Raw genomic sequence first — 24,888 nt, forward strand, 5'->3', positions numbered from 1 at the left:
CAGGGATCTTCCCTGGGTGGGGACAGAGGAGTATTCTAGAGTCTGGGTGTCAGAAGTGTGAGCCCTGCCCATGGGGGTGATGGACTATCCCTGGAGGCCAACATGCTGCTGTGTGGGGAGCCGGGGAAGATGCTGCTCTTCCCCATCACCTTTGAGATCTATGGAGTTGTCCACCCCGACCCCTGGTCTCCTCACCAGTGGCCTCCACCTTCCCCCGACCTGTGCCACCCCTCATGTGAGGTTTTATCACCTGCACCAGTGCCTGCCTCTCTGCCTCCAGAGCCACGGCTCATGGCCCTCTCTCTCCTCACCCCTTCCTTGCCTGTTCCCTCTTTCCCTACAGCCCATTTCCATCCATACCCCACCGTGTCTTTCACCACATCCTCACCTGACCCCGCACCTCCCCAGCCCACCTTTCCCCTGAAGGAGTGAATGCCATCCGAAAATATGCCAAATTGGTATATTGATAATTTTATGTTAAAAACATTGGAGAAATTGTAGTTTTAGAAAGGGTGAGCTGACCTGCCTCTTCCTGCATGTAGCAAGCCATAAAGACTCCTCTGGGGGTGGTACCCCCACACAAGGGCAAGAAGAGAGCCCTTAGCACCAGAGACTGGGGATTGGGGCAGCAATGGACCCCAGTAAATGTACTTCATGAAGTAAGCCTTGTTGTCCACTGATTTTATATTCCCGCATATCACCTAGAGGCTCTCCTGGAAATTTACTGCCCCTAGCCATATTCTGCTTGGCCTTGTCATTTCTTCTCAGATTTATTATTCTTTGTCTAAAAAGTACAAAAGCATCTTACTTTGGCTACTTCTTCAGACGTCACTAATTTGGGAAGATCCCCATGTACCTTTAATACTGATACAATTTTTATGTTTTTCTCTTGTTAATATGCTTGGTTTCAATTTGGTTTCTAGCCGAGGTTCCAGCCGAGGAGCCCATGTAAGAGCTAAGTGGGGTTGGAGGCGATCTCTGGGTCCCTGCAGAACGTGGCGCAGAGCCCGGGGCCCTCCCCCACAGGCTAGGACACTGCTTATTCTGGAGCTACTGCAGCTAAGACCCGGGATTTCTGACCCAAGCCGGCAAAGGCAGAGTTCTTACTGCCAGCCTTCCAGGTCTCTGCTGTCTGTGTCTTTTTCTCTCTCTAAATTGGGATTGACAGGATAAAAGATTTGTGTCTTTTTCTCTCTCTAAATTGAGATTGACAGGATAAAACATTTGTGAACTAGTTCTTTGGGTAAAAAGCGACTTTTAGTGTTTTTGTGAGTTCTCTAGATTTCTATTTGATCTTTTTGATATCAGAGATGGTCTTTGTTTTCCTTTGTCTCTGTCTTTTTCTGCCATTTGTCATAAGGAGAGGAAGTGTCGGGTAGAGAACACAGGCACAGGTCCTTCAAAGTCTGCTGTGTCCCCAGCGCTTGGGTTTGTGGCACTTGTCAGATCCACGTCTGCCTAAGCAAACTGTGCTGTGGGTCCCTGAAACAAAAAAACAAAAGCGATGGGGTTCCCCTCTGGCCTCGTTTTATGTCCTGAGAGCTTGGCTGTGTGACCAAGGAGGACGCCTCTCTGGTCTCCGCCATCTGAGGGGCACAGAGTGTGGCTCTGTGCCAGACAGCAGTCTGACCAGACTGAGGACTCAAGACACGTGAGACCCGGGCGTCACTCTCTCTCTCTGTATGTGTCAAGTTCTCATGAAGTTTTGTTGTAAGACGCCAATTCATAAGGGCTTTTTTCATCTCACCCTTGTTGCCCTGATTAGTGCTGGGAGATTCCCATTCCAGCATCACCTGCCCAGTGTCACAGTGAGTGGACCTGAGGCTGAAGGCGTCTCAGCTTCCATGGGAGACTGGAGGCGTGGTCTGCACAAGCACTCTCCTTACCTGCACGTGGCAATGTAAGTCTTTGCTTTCTTCATTCATCTCTGAGAGTGAATTTTTGGATCACGGGCTGCCTTTTCTGCACCTACTGCAGGAAGACTCCTTGCATTCTGGTAATGATGGAAAGCTACCTCCTGGCCTTTCCCTGGGAAGGCAGATTAAGGCACTACTGGAACATATGCGCTGGTGTAGATCCGAATTGGCCACGGCCAGAGATGGATCTGTGTTTGAAACATGTTAGAGAGTGCTCGTTCTAAACAACTGGTCTGCTGGCATCTATGGGAAGATCACACTGACTGAGGAACACAGAATGTACTACGGTTAGTCTTAAAACATCCCTTAACAAAATTAAGGAACCAAAAGCTGACCTAGAGCAGACATTGAAATCCACTCCCACCATAAATCCTCCTTCTCCACCACTTATACCCCCAACACCCCCAACTCTCGTCCCTGACCCACCAGAGGATCTAATGGATTTCTGGATCTCCAGTCTGAACCTTCCTCCCCAACACACAGCCCCATCTCCTCCACCTCTCTCTCCTCAACAAAATCCTGTGACTCCCCCAAGCTTCCCCCAAACCCCTTAGACAGCTGCCTGCTTAACCTCCCTTTCCTGGCATGACCGACAGAATGCTTTCAGCCTAATCTGAAAGTGCGAGGCACACAGGGCATTTGTGGAAAAGCTGGCAGCCAGGAAGTAGACCTGGCACAGGCTCCAGGGACACGCAGTGAGGCTGGCTTTGCTGTGCCTTGTGCCCTCTCCTACACCCCAGGGCCTTGTCATCAGACTCCCTCAGCTCCAGACCTCCCTGTGCAGTAACTCCCTCCTCAAAGAATTCACATCCCTGGACAGCAGTGGACCTTTTAAACTATAAAGCCCCTTCTGCTCCTACTTGCAGAAGATCCTACCAAGTTTAGAAAAGAAGTTATCTAGGATTGAAAGTACAACATAAGAAGATATTCAGAATACAACAGAAGCTGTTCTAAGAGAAAAAATGTGTAGCTGTATAGTTTTAGGTGCATTTGTGGGAATAATAAGAAATTTAAATCTTTTTAACCTCGGAAGATTACCATTTCCTAAGAAATTTAACATTTTAATAAGCTAACTTTAACTGAAGAAGTTAGGTAAACAAAAAGTGGAACAAGACTAAAATCTGTAAAAAAAAAAAAGAAAGAAAAAGTAGAACAAAAATTCGTTATGATAAAATGGCCAGGTGTGGTGGCTCATGCCTGTAATCCTAGCAGTTTGGGAGGCCAAGGTGGGCAGATCATGTGAGGCCAGGAGTCAAGACCAGCCTGGCCAACATGAAGAAACCCCATCTCTACTAAAAATACAAACATTAGCTGGTTGTGGTGGTGCACACCTATAATCCAAGCTACTCAGGAGGCTGAGGGAGGAGAATCGCTTGAATCTGGGAAGCAGAGATTGCAGTGAGCTAAGATGTGCCAGTGTACTCCAGCCTGGGTGACAGAACAAGACTCTGTTTAAAAAAAAAAAAGTAAGAAAAAAAAAGAAATTCATAATGATAAAAGATAAATTGATGAAAATATAAAACAAATTAGATTGTTGAGAAATAAATCTGGTTAACTATAAGGAAATATATAATGGACAATGTTGGGAAAATATGAATAAGAAAAAAGAGAAAATAACAAAAAACCATTTATGGATTGTTGAAAAGAAAGCTCACTTCCAAATTTAAAGTAAATTAAGGGTAATTAAAATGAAATCATTTTGTGCAAAAATGTAGAAAATGTATTAGGAAACAAGAGATGTTTTAAGAAAAGTGTTAACTAGTATCGTGGAGATGTTAATTTGATCAGTAACTACAGAAGATTTTAAACTTGAAGTCAAACATCTGCTTCTAAAAGGCAGATGATCCTTCTGCTCATCAACCAAGTATGACCAGGCCTCCACAAAGAAATAATCCTCATGGCATGCAGTATGTTCCAGTGAAAACAGGAACAAGGCATGCCACGGAACTCATTTCAGGAGAGCACCACAGACAAAATGTCAAAGCCAGAAAAGGAGGGTAGAGCAGACCACGGTACAGTGTCATTTGTACACTGTTGGTGGGAATGTAAGTTAGCACAGCCACTGTGGAAAACAGCATGGACGTTCCTCAAGAAACTAAAAATAGAGCAACCATGTGATCCAGCAACTCCATTACTGGGTATATATCCAAAAGAAATGCAGTCAGGGTGTAGAAGAGTTGTCTGCATCCCTGTGCTCATTGCAGCATATTCATAATAGCTGAAATACTGAATCAACCCAGGTGTTGTGGGGAGGAAAACCTTTCCCTCTACCCTCACAGGGTTTGATAATTGAGTCTGTGAAATAAATGGACAGCAGGCAGAATAACAGGAGAATAAGGCTTACAAATTTTCATGTGGGCACGGGAGGCATTACATGAAAGAAAAGTGAAACGCAACACCCAGTGAGGCTGGCAGCTTATATATTTTTCTGCAAAGGGGAGAAAGAGAGGGAACAAAGGGAACCGAAGGGAGAGTAAATGATTTTGGGGAAAGATAAATGGATCCCTGGAAGAATGAAGAAATGAAAAAGGGACAGCCGTGACGAGGTCTGTCTGGGGTGCTGTGACATGAACCAATCTTCCCTGGTTGATGAGATTCCCAGGGAGGGGATTCATGCCAGCTGAGCTCCCTTTGGAGGATCTGTCTTTCAACAGATGAGGGAGGTCCAGAGAAAGCCCTCCCTGCATTTGTTCCTCCACCACTGCCCTCAGTTTGAAGCAATCAACACATCAAATTGGCATATTCTGGATGGGGGGAAGGAATTTCCTGAACTTCTTCAGTGTACACACATGGATGAGTGGAAAAAGAAAATGTGATGTACATATAATGAGGTAATAGAATATCATTCACCCTTCAAAAGAAGGAAATCCTGCCTTTTGTGACACTGTGGATGAACCCAGAGGATGTCATGTTGAGTGAAATAAGCCAGACACAGAAAGGCAGATATAGTTGACCTTTGAACAACAGAGGTTTGAACTGTGTGGGTCCATTTATACATGAATTTTTCTCAAAAAAAGTTACAGCAAGGGGACCTGCTTCTCCTGCCTCTTCCTTTCCACCTCCTCCACCTCTTCCGCCTCTGCCACCTGAGACGGCAAGACCAACCCCTCTTCTCCCTCCTCCTCATCCTAAAGATGATGAGGATGAAGACCTTTATGATGATCCACTTAATGAATAGTAAACAGATTTTCTCTTCCTCATGGTTTTCTTAATAACATTTTCTTTCCTCTAGCTTACTTTACCATGAGAACACAGTATATAATATCTATAACATACAAAATGTGTTAATAAATGGTTTACGTTAACACATAAGACTTCCAGGCAACAGTAAAGCTACTAATAGTTAAGTTTTTGGGGAGTCAAAAGTTATACACACATTTCCAACTGTATGGGGGTGTCAGCACCCCCAACTCTCACATTGTTCATGGGTTGACTGTATTGCACAATCTCCCTTACCTCCTGTTTTTAGATGTGAAATCTAAAAAAGTTGAACTCACAGAAGCAGAGAGGGCAATGCGGGTTGCCAGGGGCTGGGAGTGGAGGGGATGGGGAGATGTTGATCAAAAAGTACAAACTTCGGCTGGGTGCGGTGACTCACACCTGTAACCCCAGCACTTTGGTAGGCCAAGGAGGGCAGATCATCTAAGGTCAGGAGTTCAAGACCATCCTGGCCAACATGGTGAAACCCCATCTCTACTAAAAATACAAAAATTAGCCGGGCATGGTGGTGTGCACCTGTAATCCTAGCTGCTTAGGAAGCTGAGGCGGGAGAATCATTTGAACCCGGGAGGCAGAGGTTGCAGTGAGCCAAGATCATGCTACTGCACTCCAGCCTGGTGACAGAGCCAGACTCCATCTCAAAAATAAATAAATAAATAAATAAATAAATAAATAAATTAAATAAATAAGCACAAACTCCCAGTTACAAGACGAATAAGTTCTGGAATCTAATATACAGCATGGGGACTATAGTTAATAATACTTGACATTTGCTAAGAGCATATCTTAAGGTTCTCATCACGCACACACAAGGTTACTGTGTGAAGTGACAGATGTGTTAATTAGCTTGGTTGTGGTAATGAGTTCACAATATATACATATATCAAAACATCACACTGTGATCATCACATCACCTTAAATGTATACAATCTTAGACAACTATACTTCAATAAAGCAATTACACCTCACTTTGTCAATTATACCTCAAAAACCTTAGCAATGTGAAGCTGATAACATTCAGAGGGAACATGGAAGAAGGCAATCTTTTAGCTAGGTTTAAAAGGATTAAAGATAGGTAAAAATGGCTGCAGTCACTAGAAAATACCACATTGCCATCACAGAAGACAGGCTTGTTTGAAACACCAAGGGGAAACTTCTGGAAGTGAAGAGTGAAATCAGTGAAGTTAAAAATTAAAACACAACAGATTAGCCTCAGATGATGATAGAAATTATAAGAATATCCATATGTGGAATTGTCTAGAATATATAGCAATAAAAATTTGCAAACTGTGAAAGATTATCAAGAGACTGGAGAATTGAAATGAGAATATGCAAAACATGTTTGACAATAATTACAAAAGGAGAAAATGCAGATAATGAGAGAATGGTCCTATTCAAAGGGATAATGGCTAAGGAATTTCTGGAATTGATGAAAACTATTGATCTTTAGATTCCAGAACCACAATGAGTGCCAAGAATAAATGACAGTAGATAATATGCAGAAGTATTGTGATACTGAAGTAAATCAACCAAAACTAATGTTTAAGAGACGCAGAATCTCAAAACTATCCACCCACAAGATAGTTTGTACTCAGAAATGGAAACGGGAGAAGGTTACAGTGGAGAAAGAATAATTTTATAAAACACACTTACCCAGATGGTTGCAGTCCAGGGAGAAAGCCCACCTCACCCTCACAGCAGGGGAGAAACTGGTTTCATGTTTCTTGTGAGCGGTTGCACTGAAAAAGCCTGGCATCCCCTCTGTAGTGTTCCTGCTGAAAGCGCAAAACCTGATTCTCAATATGAGGACATATCAGGTGACCAAATGGAGGGATGTTCTATTAAATGACTAGCCTGTATCTGGAAATTCATCAATATCAAGAAATCAAAGAGGCTGCAGAACAGTTCCAGATGAGACAACTGAATGAAGGCATGGTTCAGGACCTTCTTCCCCTATAAAAGCAATATTGGAACAGTTGACAAAATCTGAAGAAGATCTGAAGGTCTGAGAATTGTATTGTGTCAATGAAGATTTCCTGTTTTTGATCACTGTACTGTGATAATGTAAGAGTTGCCCTTGGTTTCAGAAACACACGCTCAATACTTATAGGTAAAGGAGCATCATGTCTGCAACTGACTCTCACAGGATCTAGGAAAATAGCTATAATGTTCTACATCTGCACCAAGAGAAGAACATTTAGCAAATGTAATTGAATGTTAGTATGAGAGGAATCTGAAGGAATCATAAATGGATTTTTTTGCACTACTATTGCAACTTTTTTTTTTTTTTGAGATGGAGTCTTGCTCTGTCACCCAGGCTGGAGTGCGGTGGTGCGATCTCAGCCCACTGCAACCTCCATCTCCTGAGTTCAAGCAATTCTCCTACCTCAGCCTCCTGAGTAGCTGGGATTACAGGCACCCCCGCACCATGCCCAGCTAATTTTTGCATTTTTAGTAGAGGCGAGGTTTCACCACATTGGCCAGGATGGTCTCAAACTACTGACCTCAGGGAATCCACCTGCCTCAGCTTCCCTAAGTGCTGGGATTACAGGCCTGAGCCACCACGCCTGGCCGCAACTTTTAAAATGTCTGAAATTACATCAAAATAAAAGATAGGAAAAATTAGAGAAATAAATGTAGGCAAGGCAGATATCTCAACATCCACACAATCATGGAAAGATTTATTTATTTATTTTGAGGCAGAGTTTCACTCTGTTGCTCAGGCTGTAGTGCAGTGGTGTGATCTCAGCTTACTGCAACCTCCACCTCCTGGGTTCAAGGGATCCTCCCATCTCGGCCTCCCGAGTAGCTGGGACTACAGGCATGCACCACCACACCCGGCTAATTTTTGTAATTTTTGGAGAGACAGGGCTTCGCCATGTTGCCCGGGCTGGTCTCAAACTCCTGAGCTCAAGTGATCCACCCACCTTGGCCTCCCAAAGTGCTGGGATTTCAGGCATGAGTCACTGCACCCAGCCAGGTTTCTTTAATATACTGAGGAAATATAACTGTCAACCAAGATTTCTCTGCTTACATGGTGATCACTCAAGATTATGAATTGAATCAAAACCTTTTCAGGCAAAAAAAAAGACTTGAAGAGTTCATGGCTAAGAGAAATTGCATTGAACTAAGTAGTAAGGATGTAGTTGAAGGAAACCAAAATATTTCACCCCACAATATATTTGGACACATTTTGAGATGGCTGTTTAGAGGGGCCTGCAAACAGAAGCAGCCCTGCAAAGCTGTCTTGAGGGGAAGGTTTGCATCTGTAGAGAATCCGCATTGATGAAGGCAAGTTTCCTCTGAAGCCTTCCCTTGTCTGGATCGAGGAAGGATTCCCTGAGTCTGACATGTTTAACCATCAGAAAGAAACGTTTACCGTCTATTCTCTCTGAGGACTGCTGTCTGTGCAGTTCTGTCTGCATTCTGAGCCCACCTTTGCTAGCCAGGCCTCCTCCTCCCTCTTCCCTAACCTGTCTTGCTGTCATCCCAGCCTCTGTTCCTTCTGTAACCTCAAGGCGGTAAATAAGCTTCTGCACACCATTGCGGGGTTGGGATCATCGCTTTGGTTCTTCTCCATGTGCACATTAATAAATGTGCATGCCATTTCTCTAATTAACCTGACTTTTGTGAGTCGATTTTTCAGTGAACTTTTCAAGGGCAAAGTGGAGGTTTTCCTTTGGCCCCTACAGTTTTGGTGTCCTGAACAGAATACCAAAGCTGCTTTGCTCTTCTGGCAGCTTCAGTCAGGGGACCCAGGACCTGACAAGCTGGCAGAAGGGTAACAAATTCTTACCAGCCAGGCTCCTGGCTGGTCTCTCTGTGGAATCCAGGTGAGCAGATGGTAAAAATCAGTCGTTTTTCCTCTGCAAGATGTTGATTAGTGTGAGAAAGGATCTGTGTGAACAGTGTTGGGTGCAGCGACTCTGGTGTACTTTTTGGTGTGAATACTCATATTGTTTAGGGCCCTTCCTTCCAGGAGGATTCTTCTCCTCTGTCTTGGTCTTCCTGTGTTGTTCTGTCCTGAAAAGGGGCCTTGTAGGGTAGAATGGGGGCTGAAGATCCTGCCAGCCCATTGTTCAGGCCGGACCTGAAGAGCAGCCAGTCTGCGGCTGTGATCAGATGAGCATTCAAACTTTGCTGTGGGTCCTCAAAATAGAAGCCAAGCCAGGTGCGGTGGCTCCCAGTCCTTTGGGAGGCTGAGGTGGGCAGATCACTTGAGGTCAAGAGTTCAAGACCAGCCTGGCTGACATGGTGAAACCCCATCTCTACTAAAAATATAAAAATTAGCCAGGCATGGTAGCGAGCACCTGTAATCCCTGCTACTCAGGAGGCTGAGGCAGGAGAACCACCTGAACCCAGGAGGCAGAGGTTGCAGTGAGCCAAGATCATGCCACTGCACTCCAGCGTGGGTGACAGAGTGAGAGACTGCGTCTCAAAACAACAACAAAAACAAAATAGAAGCCAGATGAGGACCCCTCTCATCTTGTTTTATGCCCTGGAAAGTTTGACTTGTGACAAGTGGGAGCACTGTCTCTTGTTTCTACCATCTGGGGTGTGATTTTTGGGTCACATCAGGTGTTCAGTCTGAAGATGCCTGGGAACCTGAGATACAAGGTTTTAGGCAGCACACCTTTTGCTCTGAATGTGTCCAGCTGTTGGGAATGTTTGTCTTAATAAGAAGTCCCATCCATAAGGAATTTTTGTGGTCTGGCCCTTGTTGCCTGGTTAGTCCCGGGAAAGTCCCATCCTAGGAGAGCTGTCCAGTGTCATGAATTAAGGGGTCTTTGATAGGTGTCCCCAGAAATGTGTGGGTCACCAGAGGTACTGTGTACACAAACACCATCCTAACCATGTGTGGCAACAAGAGTTTGTTGCTTTGCAGGGATGTGGATGGAGCTGGAAGCCATTATCCTCAGCAAACTAACACAGGAACAGAAAACAAAACACTACATGTTCTCATTTATAAGTGAGAGCTGAACAATGAGAGCACATGGACACAGGGAGGGGAACAACACACACTGGGGCCTGTTGGTGGTGGGGAGGGAGAGTATCAGGATAAATAGCTAATGCATGCCGGGCTTGATACCTAGGTGATGGGTTGATAGGTGCAGCAAACCACCATGGCACATGTTCACCTATGTAACAAACCTGCATGTCCTGCACATGTATCCTGGAACTTACAACTAAATTAAATTAAATTAAATTTTAAAAACAAGGAAAAACAATAGACAAGAAATGGGAACTAAGGAGCTAATTTTTATTTTATTACTTCAACCAATAAAAACTATGAGTTAAAATTAAAAAAAAAGTCTCTTGCTATCTGAGCCTGTTTCTAGGAGTGAATTTTACTGGAGGGATCTTTGGAACTGCCTATCCTACGCCCTCTTCAAGAAACAAGTCTTTCTTAAATGGTAATAACGTACTCTAAGCCTGGAAAACCACATCTGGGGCTTTCCATGAAGAGGCTGTGGAATGGAGTTGCTATTAGAGTAAGTACATCATTGGAAATTCTAGTCATTAGCAGCCAAAAGATGGATTATTTAAGTCAGAAAGACCTCTAAATTACAAAAAATAGTTTAGAGATTTCTTATTCTAAACAACTGCCTTATTTATATTCATTGGAAGATTAAATTAAAAGACACATCATAGTGTCATGGCTTGCCTTAGAAATCCTCTTGACGAGATTAAAAAGCAAAAGTCTGACCTGAAACAAAGCTAAAATCCTTCATATGCTCCAAATGCCTGCCCTGGGTCCCTTGTGGAATCTGCAGTGCCAGCCACTCCACCTTGCAGTCTATTTTTTTTTTTTTTTTTTGAGACAGAGTTTCGCTCTTGTCACCCAGGCTGGAGTGCAATGGCACAATCTCGGCTCACTGCAACATCCAACTCCCAAGCTCAAACGATTCTCCTGCCTCTGCCTCCAGAGTAGCTGGGATTACAGGCATGTGCCATCATGCCCAGCTATTTTTTGTATTTTTAGTAGAGACGGGGTTTCACCATATTGGCCAGGATGGTCTCAATCACTTGACCTCGTGATCTGCCTGCCTCAGCCTCCCAAAGTGCTGTGATTACAGACGTGAGCCACAGCACCTGGCCCCACCTTGCAGTCTTGTTAAAATTCCACACATTCACTGCCATGGCCCGGGTGCAGTCCTGGTTGGGAAGCCAGTCGCTTTTGGTTTGATATTTGTGTGACTTTTGACTTTGTGGCGTACCCACTTGTCATTGATCCTTTCCCCTTCCATAGACAGCTTTTGGTTTTCTGTCATCTCCTGTTTGAGGGGTTACACGGAGCTCTTAGGCTCTTGTGTGCAGATGGTCAGCTGAAAGGCTGAGACCCTGGAAGATATGGCTGGCAGATGTGGGTTGTACCCCATTTGTGGCTAGCAAAACTTTCCCTTCTTTGAGCTGTCTTTGAGGTGGTTCTGGATCTGATGAGGACTGCTGTGCACCTTTCTGGAGACACCTCATGTGTCCTTGGTTAAGTCATAATCTTGATTAAGCCTTATTGGTTTTGGTGAGCCACTTGAGGCGGTACCTTTGTTTTAAAAAAAAAGATCCAATGGTACAATCTCCTGTAATCCCAGCACTTTGGGCGGCTGAGGCAGGAAGATCACTTGAGCCCAGGAGTTCGAGACCAGCCCTGGGAAACAAAGTGAGATCCTGTCTCTACAAAACTACAAGAATTAGCCAGGTGTTGTGGCATGGGCCTGTAGTCCCAGCCACTCAGGAGGCTGAGCTGGGAGGATTTCTTGAGCCTGGGTAGTCGAGGCTGCAGTGAGCTGTGATCGTGCCACTGCACTACAGCCTGGGTGACAGAGTGAGACTCTGTCTCCAAAAAAAAAGTTTCTCTTCTTTTTTGAGACTGTCTCACTCTGTCACCTATGCTGATATACAGTGGTGCAATCTCAGCTCACTGCAATCTTCACCTTCGAAGATCAAGCAATTCTCATACCTCATCCTCCCAAGTAGCTGGGATTACAGGCATGTGCCACCACTCCTGGCATTTTATTTTATTTTATTTTTAGTAGATACAGGGTTTCTCCATGTTGGCCAGGCTGGTCTTGAACTCCGGCCTCAAGTGATCCACCTGCCTCAGCCTCCCAAAGTGCTGAGATTAAAGGCATGCGCTACATGCCGAGCCATAAAGATAGTTTTTAAGTTATTGCTATAGTAAAATAGAAGGGCCAGACATGGTGGCTTACATCTGTAATCCCAGCACTTTAGGTGGCTGAGGCAGGAGGATCACATGAGGCCAGGAGTTTGAGACCAGCCTGGGCAACATAGCAAGACCCCAATCTCTACAAAAAAATGTAAAAAATTAGCTGGTTGTAGGCCGGGTGCAGTGGCTCATGCCTGTAATCCCAGTACTTTGGGAGGCCAAGGCGGGTGGACCACCTGAGGTCGGGGGTTCAAGACCAGCCTGACCAACATGGAGAAACCCCGTCTCTACTAAAAATACAAAATTAGCCTGGCGTGGCGGCACATGCTTGTAATCCCAGCTAGGGAGGCTGAGGCAGGAGAATCACTTGAACCTGGGAGGCAGAGGTTGCGGTGAGCCGAGATCATGCCATTGCACTCCAGCCTGGGTGACAGAGCGAAACTCCATCTCAAAAAAAAAAAAAAAAAAAAAAAAAAAAAAATTAGCTGGTTGTGGTGGTGCATGCCTGTCATCTCAGCTACAACCCAGGAGTTGGAGGCTGCAGTAAGCTATGATTGCACCACTGTACTCACGCCTGGGTAACAAAATGAGACCCTGTCTCTAAAAATAAATAAATAAATAAAAAGAAAAGTAAATAAAACAGAAACATCTTCAGAATTTAATTTAGACATTTTTGCCTGGGTCTAATTAGGCAGGTTTTTACTGTCTCTGTTGGGTGTTTTATAGTCATAAAACTGAATGGATAGCTGGGGAAAAAAGAAAATAGAAAAAATGCAAGAAGTTATAAAAGGTTTATGAAAATCTTATTTTATGTGATCAAAACTGAGATTGAAGGGATCTGTTTATAAGATTTTATTAAAATCAGCTTTAGCATTAATACACTGTTGCAAAGGTAGAATTTGGTTTTCTCTTTTAAACATGATTTTCGTGTAGTATTAATAAGAGATAGTAAATGATTTTTGTCTTCCTTGTAAGTAAACTGTACAAAAAAGAGGGGAGAGATGGATTTTGTTTGCTTCATGCTGTCTTCATTAGGTCTTTTGATTATTTGGGAAACAGAGTCTCCTTTCTATCAAAGAGTAAAAGTTTTTGGTTTTTAAAATCTTTGAATTATCACTTGGGGTAATGATCACTAATGAATGACTATTACTTTATAGTGGCATGTGATTCATCCTGTTTTTTATCAAGTGTTTTAAACTGTTGATATTTGGAAAACTTCCCAAAATCTAATTTGAAATTATAAAAGTAAGTATATTCACGAAGAACTCCTGGAAGTCCAAGAGGGACATATTAGTCTTATTTGGTATGCAAAAATCATGGAAAGACTGGCCACATAAGAAATTGTATTTAAATTTCTTTGAGTTGTAGTTATAAAAATGTGTTATTAATATGTGTTCCAAAATGGTATTGGGGTTACTAAAATTCTGATATGTCTTCATATTTGTATCAGTAGTAATTATGATTATTATATTAAATTGCTGAATGTCACAGAAGTAACCAAATTTCCTTGTCAATTGTGTCTTTAACCCTGGTTATTTTAAGTCTTTTGTCATCCACAGATAATTTTTGTTTTACTTTGACTATTCTCAGAAAGCAGTTTATGATTTATTATAGTCAAAAGCTTGCTTCTTCTTCAAGGAAATTTATCAAAAAGTCCTTGACAAGTACTCTTGGATACAGATTTCCGGTAAGTTTGGATATCATACCAAGTTTTGGACTAGGCAAAAACTTCCAGAACTCTGATAAGAAAAGGTGATGGGTTCCTGAAGATTGCTAACCCAACATCAAGCAGAACAAGAGTTAATTACATGGTACTGAACTGATAGAGGACTGAAATTTTTTTTTTCTCGACTCTTTGGTTTGAAACATTGTGGATTCTTTCTATGCTTTGTTTTCCAGAATCAAGAAAACTTTTTTCTCTTAAGCCATCCATAGCTTTTAACAATTGAACAAAATTGAAACATTTATCTCTCTCTCTACCAGATTTCTCTAGAAATCTGTTATTTGCATAAGCTCAGTAAGAATTGGGTTTTTTTAAATAACAGAACTTAACTGGAGGCACTGGTTATTTTACCAAGGTTTTGACAAGAATGGCATATTTTCAGATATGATGAGCCTATTTAACAGAACTAAAGTTGATTTTATAGATCTAATAAAAATCCTTGTGGAAAGACTGGCAAGGTACCTTGTCTACACAGTTCCCTTACAAGGTTCTGGACCTTGCAGTAAGTATAGAATGTCACTTTCTGAAGGGCCCAAGAACCTCAAGATATATTGGGACCTCAAGAGGAGAGGAATTCACCAAATTTGTACAGGCATTACAGGCACAGTCTGATGGCAAACTCTTGGCTTGGTTTCCTAGCCTTTAGAGGATTTTAAAAGTCTAATCTGAAATTCCTTATGAAACAGTTCCAGCAAGGCCAACTTAAAAGAATGGCCAATCACCACCATTTTTTCTGTACTTTATTCAAACAATCAGGCCAATTATAACAAAACGAAAACTTATCTTGTGAATAAATTGGTCCTATTGTGATTTGTCTTTGTTAGAAATGTGGAACTGGAGAGAGAAAAATTATGTTTCAGAAGAAAACTATAGTATACCCACTATTCTATTCTAGTCCTGTCCATTGTTTTTCAGTTTTTATTATTTGTCTACAATTGGGACTGAATCCTGAATTCTTTTCTGGCTACAAGTCTCTAAGCTAATGTTTTCACATTTTCTCACATTTTTCTGGCTTGGAATCACTAGAAATAAAAAAAACCTGTGCTTTTCTTAAAGCCCTGCAAATTGACACTAGAAAACTTGATATAAACTTTAGGGGAAATCACTATAGCAACTTTACATGTAAACAGCCTTTGTACCTGTTGATGTATAGACTACTAAGAAAGTTCGTTGGAACACCTGATTCCAAGTAATACCCAGAAAAATCTGTCAGATTACCACCACAATCTGAAGATGCTTCAGCGACTCTGGAAACACTAGTCTATAGACTATTCCAGACATTAACCTTTGTTTTTCTTCTGTTTCCATAGAAATGTCTCAAGAAGATCAGAGACAAAATATTTAAATTTGTTCTTTTCTGCTCATTCAAATTTGTCATTTCTCTTCTTTGCCTGTCTCTTATCTAACAAACTCCAACCTAAATCTCTCCAAAGGAATCAACTTGCCTTTTTATATGTGAAACATTTGAAGTTTCAAAGTGGGGAGTGGAGAAAACCAAAAATATTTTATCTCAATATATACTTTGGTGCATTGGAAAAAAGGACTCTGGAAAAAAAGAAAAAGGATACTTTGGCATATTTTGAGATGGCTTTTCAGAGGGCCTGCAAACAGAAGTAGGCCTGCAAAGTTGTCTTTTGTTGGAGAGATTGGAAAGACAAAAGCACCCCACAAATACAATTTATTTATAAAACATTATGTGTTGTCTTAGTCCATTTTGTGTTACTACAACAGAGTACCACACAAATGGAGTAATTTATAAAGAAATTTATGTCTCACAGTTCTTGAGACCGATAGGTCCAGTATTAAGATGCTGAAATCTGGTAAGGGAAGGGTTTCTTGCTGCATCATCCCATGTGGAAGGTCAAGGTGGGGGGAGAGAAGAGAGAGAGAGAGCAAGCGAGAGGGAGAGAGATACCCACTGCCATGATAACTAACCCGCTCCCAAGATAAGGGCATCGATCCATTCACGAGGGTAGAGCTTTCACGACCTAATCACGTCTTCTTAAAGATTCCACCTACTTTAGCTCTTCCTCATGGCACCCTTTTATTTTAAAAAGTAAAAGGTCCTACCTCAATGCTGTTGCATTGGGGACCAAGTTTCCAACACATGCTTTTGGGGGCCACACTCAGACCACAGCAGGTGTCTAGCCCCACTGTGTCTTGCAGTCAAGCAAACAAAGCCAGGAAGGAGTCGGGAGCCCTGAGCCACGTGGCCTGTCAAGGAATCACAAGGAAGTTATGTCTGTTTCTCATTGCTGCTATGGCTGCATACCACAAACTGGCTTAAAACCACACACGTTTGTGCTACATTTCTGGAGGTGAGAAATCCCAAATGGGTCTATCTGGCTAAAGTCACGTTGTCTGCAGGGCTGCGCTCCTTTCTGGGGGCTCCTGGGGAGACTGTTCTTCACCATCTCAGCTTCTAGAAGCTGCCCACATTCTCTAGCTCACAGCCACATCACTCCACCCTCTGCTTCCACGCCCACCTCTCTTTCTATGACTTGGCCCTCCTGCCTCCCTCTTTAGGAACCTTGTGATCATCTTGGACCCACTCGTGAAATCCAGGACATCTTCTCCAGAGCCGCACCTCAATGCAGGGGCACATCCCCATTGCCACATATGTAACATGGTTGCTGGTTTCATGGCCTGGGATGGGAGTAGCTTTTGGGGGTCATTGCTCTGCCTACCACAGTAACGAAGAGCTCAGAACAGCTGCACTTGTTAACATGTTGGTCCACGAGAACTAAGGCCCTGAAGGATTTGACTGCCTCCCGCTCCCTTCTCCTGACTCCAGGTAGCAGTGAATCCATAGGAGAGACAGGGATCAGTTGACCTTAGGTCTGGTTTCAACTCTAATTGGACCAGTAAGGGAACAGAAGCCTTGAGAAAGTATCAGAACAGTCTCGAAGTCCTCAGCCAGCCCGTGTCCGTGACCATGCTGCCATTCAGGTTTCTGCCACTTGTTTTCCAGGCTGCAGATTCTTCAACACATGAAACCAATCACACGACGGGACACTCAATGGTGCTGCTTGCCCTGCTTAGTTTGGCCTGGGATTCCTTGCTGCAAGGCAAGCTCCACCTGCAGCTCTGATAACCCGCCCTTCTCTCCAGGCTCACTGATCTCCCGGGTGGACAATCTGGAAGGCGTCTCACTGGAGTTGTGAGGCAGGCAGAGGCCAGAACCAACAGCCACGCCTGGTTAGAGAATGCAGCATCCTAAGCAGAGGCAAGGAGGAATCTGGCTGTCCTCCAAGTCTCAGCCTCTTCAGCTGGCACCACAGGCTTCCATGCCCATGTGCCTGGGCCTGCAGCTGCCTGAGGTCCGTATCTATTATGTATACTGGCTGGGCCAGGGCCATGTCCCCCTCCTCCTGGCTGAGTCAGTGTCTGAAAAGCAGACCTGATATTAATCCATATGTCTAACAGGGTCCTTGATATCAACACACCAAAAGGAGGAAAAACTCATCAAACTGGAGTGTATCCTCAATTTTTTGTTGGGGTATGTCTTCACTTGTCACAATATGATGACAATAAAATAAAAGTTTTGTAAGATCTCTCAAACCCAAGGGTTCGGAAACAAGTTAAGCCTCAAATGAGGGGTTATATATGCCAGAAAAATGATAGGCCTGGAATTTGGAGGGCCAGCCCCACCTGGAGCTACCACTTGGCGGCCCCTTCACTCCCATAGCAACCAACACAAACTAAGCAGAGGTGGCACCTGCCAGGGCTGTGTTCCTCCCAAAGCCCACCCTGCCCCAGGGGTGACACCCTGAGGATCCAGTGCTCAGTCCAGTCCTGTAGTCAGCCCAGCCCATACCCAACACCCTGATTTGCCTTCCAACAGCCTTTGGCTGCTGACATCTCACCCCAGATTCCCAGTTGGAAAGCTACTCTGGAACCAACAAACTCAGATTCCAAGGAGAAGAGAGAAACTCACAGGAATTGCAGCCTGGAGAGGGTAAGCTCACTCCATATCTTGATACATAGACCAGTAAGATCCAAACTGGTCTGCAGCCTGCAGAGGCATGTGGCACACAGCACAGCTTCCTATCAGAGTTCTTACACTTCTGGGCATCTCGTCTGAGATGTCCCCGTCTCTGCCATGGTGACCTTCCCCTCCACCCTTGCCCTCCATCCTTCCTCCCTGCAGTGCGCTCAGCCTTGATCCATCAATTACCTCTCCCTCTCCTTTACATAAAACTCAGTTCTTCGTCATCCACTTCCTGTCAGCCTTTGCAAGAGGTGAACTCTCACATGAGAAATAACCGAAGTTCTTCTATGCACCGCTGATGTGAGTGTAGCGGCTGGAGTGTGAAATGAGAGCTACAAAGGCAGGTGGACCGGTGCATATCTCCAGTGGGCGATGGTACATGCATGTCCATTTCATTATAATTTTTAGAGTATAAAAATAGACTCTATATCCCCTACTGAGTATAAGATGTCTTTTCACAGTAATGAGAAATAAACAAAAGCAACCCCTCTCCAACATAACCAGTGTAAATTTGGGCTCTTATTCAAGTCAGCTCGGGTTTGAATTCTAGACAACTGGTAAGAAGCAGCATGATTTTGGACAATCACTTAACTTCACTAAGCCTATTTTCTACCTATAGGATCAAGCACCTGCTCCAAACAAACAAATAAAATATCAGAAGGCAGAGCTGTGATCCAAGCCCTCTTTTTCATGTTCAGAGCATACATTCTCCACTTTCATCCTACAATAATATCCCAATTAATGGAAATAATTATTTCTATTTTTGATTGCTCATGACCTTTATAGCAGCCATGCATGAGGACACCCTCCACCCCTACCCTTGTTACTAACATGTACAATTGAACTAAAAAATATCAAGACATAATACTCAACAAACAGCCCGGTCCCTGCTTCTCATGTTAGTTGAAAGCACACCAGTGGGTAACTGGGAGAGTCATACTGTGTAAGTAGCAAATATTCCAGGCCAAATATTCCTTGTGGGAGGGGCAGCGATGGTCTCTGCTGCTCTCCATGCAGTGGGAGGCCTCCCTTGGACTGGTCATTAGTGAACCTGCTTCACACCCTCGCAGCTCTTCCTGCAGTCTTCCAAGACCCCCAGACTTGCCTCATCCCCTCTCACAGGAGGGCTTTGTCTGCCTGTTGATGTTGGAGGTGCAGGTGGGAGCTTCTTGGGCCATCTGCTGGGGTCTCAGTCTCCTCAGATCTGCTGCAGGAGAGCATCTTCCTGTAACCTCATCCTGTGTGTCTGCCCATTGGCTCTGCAAACTCACGGGGTGGCTGACGTGCTCTGGACAAGACACCCACCAGCATGAGTTCACCTCTTCTTTGTCACAGCAGTTAGGCTTTGTTCTAATTGTGTCACAGGAGCATTGAGGAGGACAGAAGCAGCAACTGTGACCTCCCCCTTGGCCATCAGAGGCACAGCTCTGCCCTGCTCCAGGCCACCTGTGGGCAGACCATGGCTCTCTGACACTCTGCATTTGAAAGCAAGTCTACAGTTGTCTTCCAAAATGCTGACTCTTTTGAAACATCATCAAAAAGAAAAAAGAGGAGAGATTGGAAGAAAAGCTGTGAGATGATGGAGGCCTGAGAGGGAGAACTGAAGAAGGGTGGAGGACCTCAGGCCAGGGCCGAGAGGGGGTGTTGCCATCACCAGCACTAAAGCCAAGGGTGGGCTTGAGCAGGGGCTTGTGGATGTCCCAACTCAGACAGTGCTGCCCTCTTGCACCATCCCTCAACATACAGGTGGGGAGTGTGACCGCCTGTGCCAAGGTGGGCAGGAAGGGGAACTGCCTCCTATCAAGGTGTGGGAATTTCCTTCTGTGTAGGAAAGCGGAAAACCTATTATTTTTGCTACAACAGTGTTCCTTCTCATCTTGTCTCCCTCAAATAGATGCTGGGATCCTGGCCAGGAGGTGCTGTCTTCCGGTTTTCTGTCTGTCTCTGGGCTGGAGTCTCGAGTGACAGGACAGGACACCTGGCAGACTCCTGAAAAACCCTGGCATGCCTGCAGTGTGCCCTGAAATGGACGCTGCCTTCCCCTCAACTGGGACACATGCTCCTTTCTCTAGAGTTACAGTGTCTTCAGGCTTTTCATTTTCATGGGGGTCAGTTTTTACCTTTAAGTTATTAGTTTTCCTACAACATTTAGCATCTTGGCAGCAGGCTGTGATGCTTGAATGGTGCTCACACACTGAGTTCTTAGACCTGATAATGCTTATTTTAAAGTTGCAAGGTCTACTAAATTGACCCGAGGAATAAAAATTAAATCATAAGTTCCCCCAGTTGACTGATAGAACCCTCTCTTGGCCAAAGGGACCCCAGAGAAACCTTAAAAACTGAGCTCCTGGCCAGGACGGTATGGGAGGTCAGACAGACTTCAGCATGTCCCTTCCATATTAACCTTTAGCCAGAACTCTTTCCTAAGGAGTAAGCAGAAACCAGCTCTGGCAGACAAGAAACACAGGACTCATTCCTTTATCATCTTTAGCCAATCATCTGAGGCCATGGCTGGACTCACCCTACCTCTTTGCAGTTTTGGAGTGACAGTCACCAGCTTCACAGTGCATCCTTCCTAAAACGGACCACCACCTCTGGTCCAGTTCTGGCTGGCTCACAGAGGATGCACAGTGAGTGGTTTGTGGCCCCTGCTTCACCTTTTGATGTCAGAGGCTAAAAACTACACCCTCGGATCATGCTAATGCATGAACACGTGACCCATGAAGAGGCATGAAACTCAATGGCACATTCACGTTTCTCCTTTCATAAATATTCATTGCTCCTCCTATAGCTTATTGAATATGTATGTTCTGCCACCCCATTCAGCATAAATTCCACACAGAATACAGTCACTCCTTCATACCCACGGGTTCTGCATCCACGGATTCAGCCAACCTCGATTCAAAAACATTTGAAAAAAAAGAATGATTGTGTCTGTACTAAACGTACAGACTTTTTCTTGCCATTATTCTCTAAACAATACAATATAACAACTATTTACACAGTATTTACATTGTATTAGATATAAGTAATCTGGAGGTGATTTAAAGCAACCTTGTCCAACCTGTGGCGTACCCTCCAACACAAATTCGTAAACTTTCTTAAAACATATGATTTTTTTTTTTTGCGATTTTTTAAAGCTCATCAGCTATCGTTAGTGTTAGTGTATTTTATGTATGGCTCAAGACTATTCTTCTTCCAGTGTGGCCCAGGAAAACCAAAAGATTGGACACATCTGGTTTAAAGCATGTGGAGGATGTGTGTAGGTTATATGCAAATACTATACTTTCCTATATAAGGGACTTGAGCATCCGGTAATTTTGGTGTCCAAATCACCAAAACCCTTCCAGAGGAGGAGTTTTGGGACCAATCCCTTTGAAGATACCAAAGGATAATTGTATTTCTCTGATCACTGGTCACTAAAATGTGTAGAGATTTCTCCACACCAACCATTCCTTCAGCAGATAACAGCTGAGTGTCTCCTAATTCAATTCCATTCTGAAACTCTCTACTCGGACAGTGTCAGACCTCACAGGTTAAGGGCTCAGTCCCACCAGACTGTCCCCACTTCAGATGCCAGTCACAAGTAGTAGGTTGTGACCTGTTCTTCTGCCCAACTGGCTGCAAATCAGGATTCCCAGTATCCCCTCCTCGGGTTTGATTAATTTGCTACAGTGGCTCACAGAGCTCAGGGAAACACTTTACTTACACTTCTTCATTTACTACAAGGGATATTTCAAAGGATGAAAATGAAGAGGCAGATGGAAGAGGTGCACAGGGTGAGGCATCTGGGAAGGGACTCAGAGCTCCCACACCTGCTCCAGACACACCGCTCTCCAGGCTCCACGTATTCAGCTATCTGGGAGCTCTCCAAACCCTGTCCTTGTGGGTTTTCACTGAAGCGGCATTACAGAGGCATGATTGATCGACCATATCATTGGCAACTGGTGATCAACTCAACCTTCAGTCTCTCTCCTCTCCCCAGAGGTTGGCAGGTGGGGCTGAAAGTCCCAACCCCCTAATTCCGCCTCTGTCTTTCTGGTGGCCAGCCCGCATCCTGAAGCTCTCCAGGGTCCCCAGCCACCAGTCATTTCACTAGCACACAAATGACATTCTTAGTACTCTGGAGATTCCAAGGATTTTAGGAGCTTTTTGCCAGGAAATGGGGATGGGGATGAAGGCCAAATATCTATCTCAAAATAGCACAGGAGTCTAAATTCGTAACAGGCTTTCTGACATGCAAATTGTTAAGTCATTGCCAGACTTAGAAATAAGCTATTTGAAAGCTTTAGAAAGCTATTCGGAGGGAAAAGTTGGTGGGTGTTCATGAAAAGATATGGATGAGGCTGTTCATTTCAGCCTTATTTATGTGTTTATTTATTTATTATTTTTTGAGACACAGTCTCACTCTGTTGCCGAGGCTGGAGTGCAGTGGCACAACGATGGCTCACTGCAGCCTTGAAATCCTGGGCTCCAGTGATTCTCCTGCCTCAGCCTTCTGAGCAGCTGGGACCATATGAGTAGGCTCCTATGCCCAGCTAATTTTTATTTTTTTATTCTTTGTAGTGACGAGGTCCCCCTATATTGCCCAGGCTGGTCTTGAATTCCTGGGCTCACATGATCCTCCCACCTCAACCCTCAAAGTGTTGAGATTACAGGCGTGAGCCACTATGCTCGGCCTCAGCCTTATTTGTAATGACAAAAGAAAAACAATCTCATCCATCCTATAAACTAAAAATAAAATCCTAAGCCGCCCCCACTGACTGAACAGACCCCCTCTTGGCCAAGGGGATCCTAAGCCTTGTTACACTCCTTCCCTTTTGGAGTTTAGGTGCAACTGTCCAGCATTAACATTAGAGGTCCTAAGACTGACAAGACAGATTCTGTGTCAATAAAAGACCAAATTATAAACAAGACCTAAGGCCATGCCAGGTGAGGGTTTAGTCAGGCCTGCAGGCCATCAACCTTGCTACATAGCATCCTTAACTTAAAACATGCCTTTCCGCTGACATCAAATTTTAGATAGAGCTTGCTCCTTTAACCAACTGCAAATTAGAGAATCTCTGAATCCATCTATAACCTGTAAACCCCTGCTTCAAGATGTCCCACCTATTCGGGTCACACCAATGTACATCTTCCATGTGTTGACTTATGTCTTTGCCTAGAACTCTTTCCTCCTTAAAATATGTACAACCAAACTAACCCAACTGCCTCGGGAGTGCTTCCTCAGGCCTTTTGAGACTGTTTCCCCAGGCCACTGTCACTCATTCACTCACAGTAAACCTCTTTCAAATGTTTTACAGAGTTTGGCTTTTCCATCAATAATCCATGTCTGAGAATTCTCAAAGCAGCGTTCCTCAATTTAGATTATCTATTTGCTCCTGTCACTGTTTTTGACATACCCTGATATGACCTATGCTTTTACCTAATTCTTCTTGCATGTCCGCAGAGACATGTTCTGTCAGTGTCGCCTCCCAAGTGTATCGTGCATCTGTCCACTTGCCACCATCTCTCTGCTACCCCCTTACTGGGAGTCCTGTCCCTCTTACTTGATGGTAAGTGCTTTGTGCTTCTTGCTTCTTGACAGTAAGTTCTTGTGAATGGTGCTTCTTCCAGCCAATTCTCTTATGCAGCAGCCAAAATCCCGTTATGGAAAAACCAAGCTTCTTCCTGCTACACAACTTTTTTACTAGCTGCAAATTCAGGACAGCCAGCGTCTCATTAATTACTCAGGTCACAATTCCTATTTTTACATCAGAGGACCCTTCAATGGCTGACGTCCTGTGCAGTGCTGGCCCCTCCACACACATAGCCCCTTCCCTGCGATGTCACCCTCATAATCCTGATAGCTATCTGCCATCAACTCATTTATTTTTTAGTAAGAGCTTTGGTGAGACCTCTTTTGCATTTCAAACAATTCACCATTGAAGTGTACTATTCAGCGGTTGTTAGTATATTCACAGAGCCGTGAAGCCATTATCCAGTCAACTGCAGAACATTTTCAGCATCCTGAAAGGATGCTCTCCATCCCTTCCAGACCTAAGCAACCGCTCATCTACTTTCTATTTCTACGAATTTGCCTATTCTGGACATTTCCATGAATGGAGTCATTTATGACCGGCTTCTTTCACTGAATGTGCTGTTTCCGGCGTTCACCACGGTGTGGCGTTCCTCACGTGTGAATGTCGCATTGTGTGGATGGAGCACATTTGTTTATTCACTCATCAGTCAGTGAATATTTGGGTTGTTTCCTCTTGGCTATAATGAATGATGCTGCTAAGAACGTTTGTGTGCATGTTTCTGTGGGAACAAGTTTTCAAGAGTTGTGCTCTTAATACATTTGAGGAAGTTTTGGTGGAAGAGACCACAAAAAATAGCATATACATCTCAGCCTTCTGTTTATATAGAAAATATTTCTTGAAGGATACATTAAAAATTCTAGCAGCATGAGTGTCTCTGGATAGTGGGCCTTGGGCTAGGTATTATTTAAGAATTTATTTATTTTTTGCATTAAAAAGAAAATATTACTATTGTAATTAAAAATATTATAAGGAAGTAACATGCCACACTTTGCCTAGCTTGGTTTTCTGGTTCCACGAAGTCACTGGCCTGGCATGCTAGGCCCTGACCCCTCCTGCCTCACTCTTGGATTTGCCATAGAAGCACCTGCCATTTGCGCTGCTGCATATGGAAGCTGTTTGCTCCGGCTTCAAGCCTTGTGCTTTTGTCTTCTGCCTGGACGACACTTCCGTCCACGCTTCTGAGAGACCGAACACTGCTCACCTTTCCCACTCGCCTGGGGAGCCTTCCCTTAATCCTCGAGACCAGATTCTCTCAGACACCGCAGCCATCACTCTCCTCATTCTTACCCTCA

General features: G+C 44.0%; 1 long non-coding RNA gene across 1 annotated transcript; it reads right to left on the bottom strand.

Moving 5' to 3' along the window:
- Positions 1 to 449: 449 nt before the first annotated feature.
- Positions 450 to 23,681, bottom strand: LOC129051239 (uncharacterized). Its single transcript, XR_010138116.1, has 4 exons — positions 23,440 to 23,681; positions 6,789 to 6,910; positions 1,887 to 2,104; positions 450 to 1,482 (listed from the first exon to the last, which is right to left on the bottom strand). It is a non-coding gene; the product is annotated as an uncharacterized LOC129051239 (long non-coding RNA).
- Between the last annotated feature and the right edge of the window lie 1,207 nt (positions 23,682 to 24,888).

Source organism: Pongo abelii, chromosome 19 (assembly GCF_028885655.2).
Source record: "Pongo abelii isolate AG06213 chromosome 19, NHGRI_mPonAbe1-v2.0_pri, whole genome shotgun sequence".
NCBI classification, from domain to species: Eukaryota; Metazoa; Chordata; class Mammalia; order Primates; family Hominidae; genus Pongo; species Pongo abelii.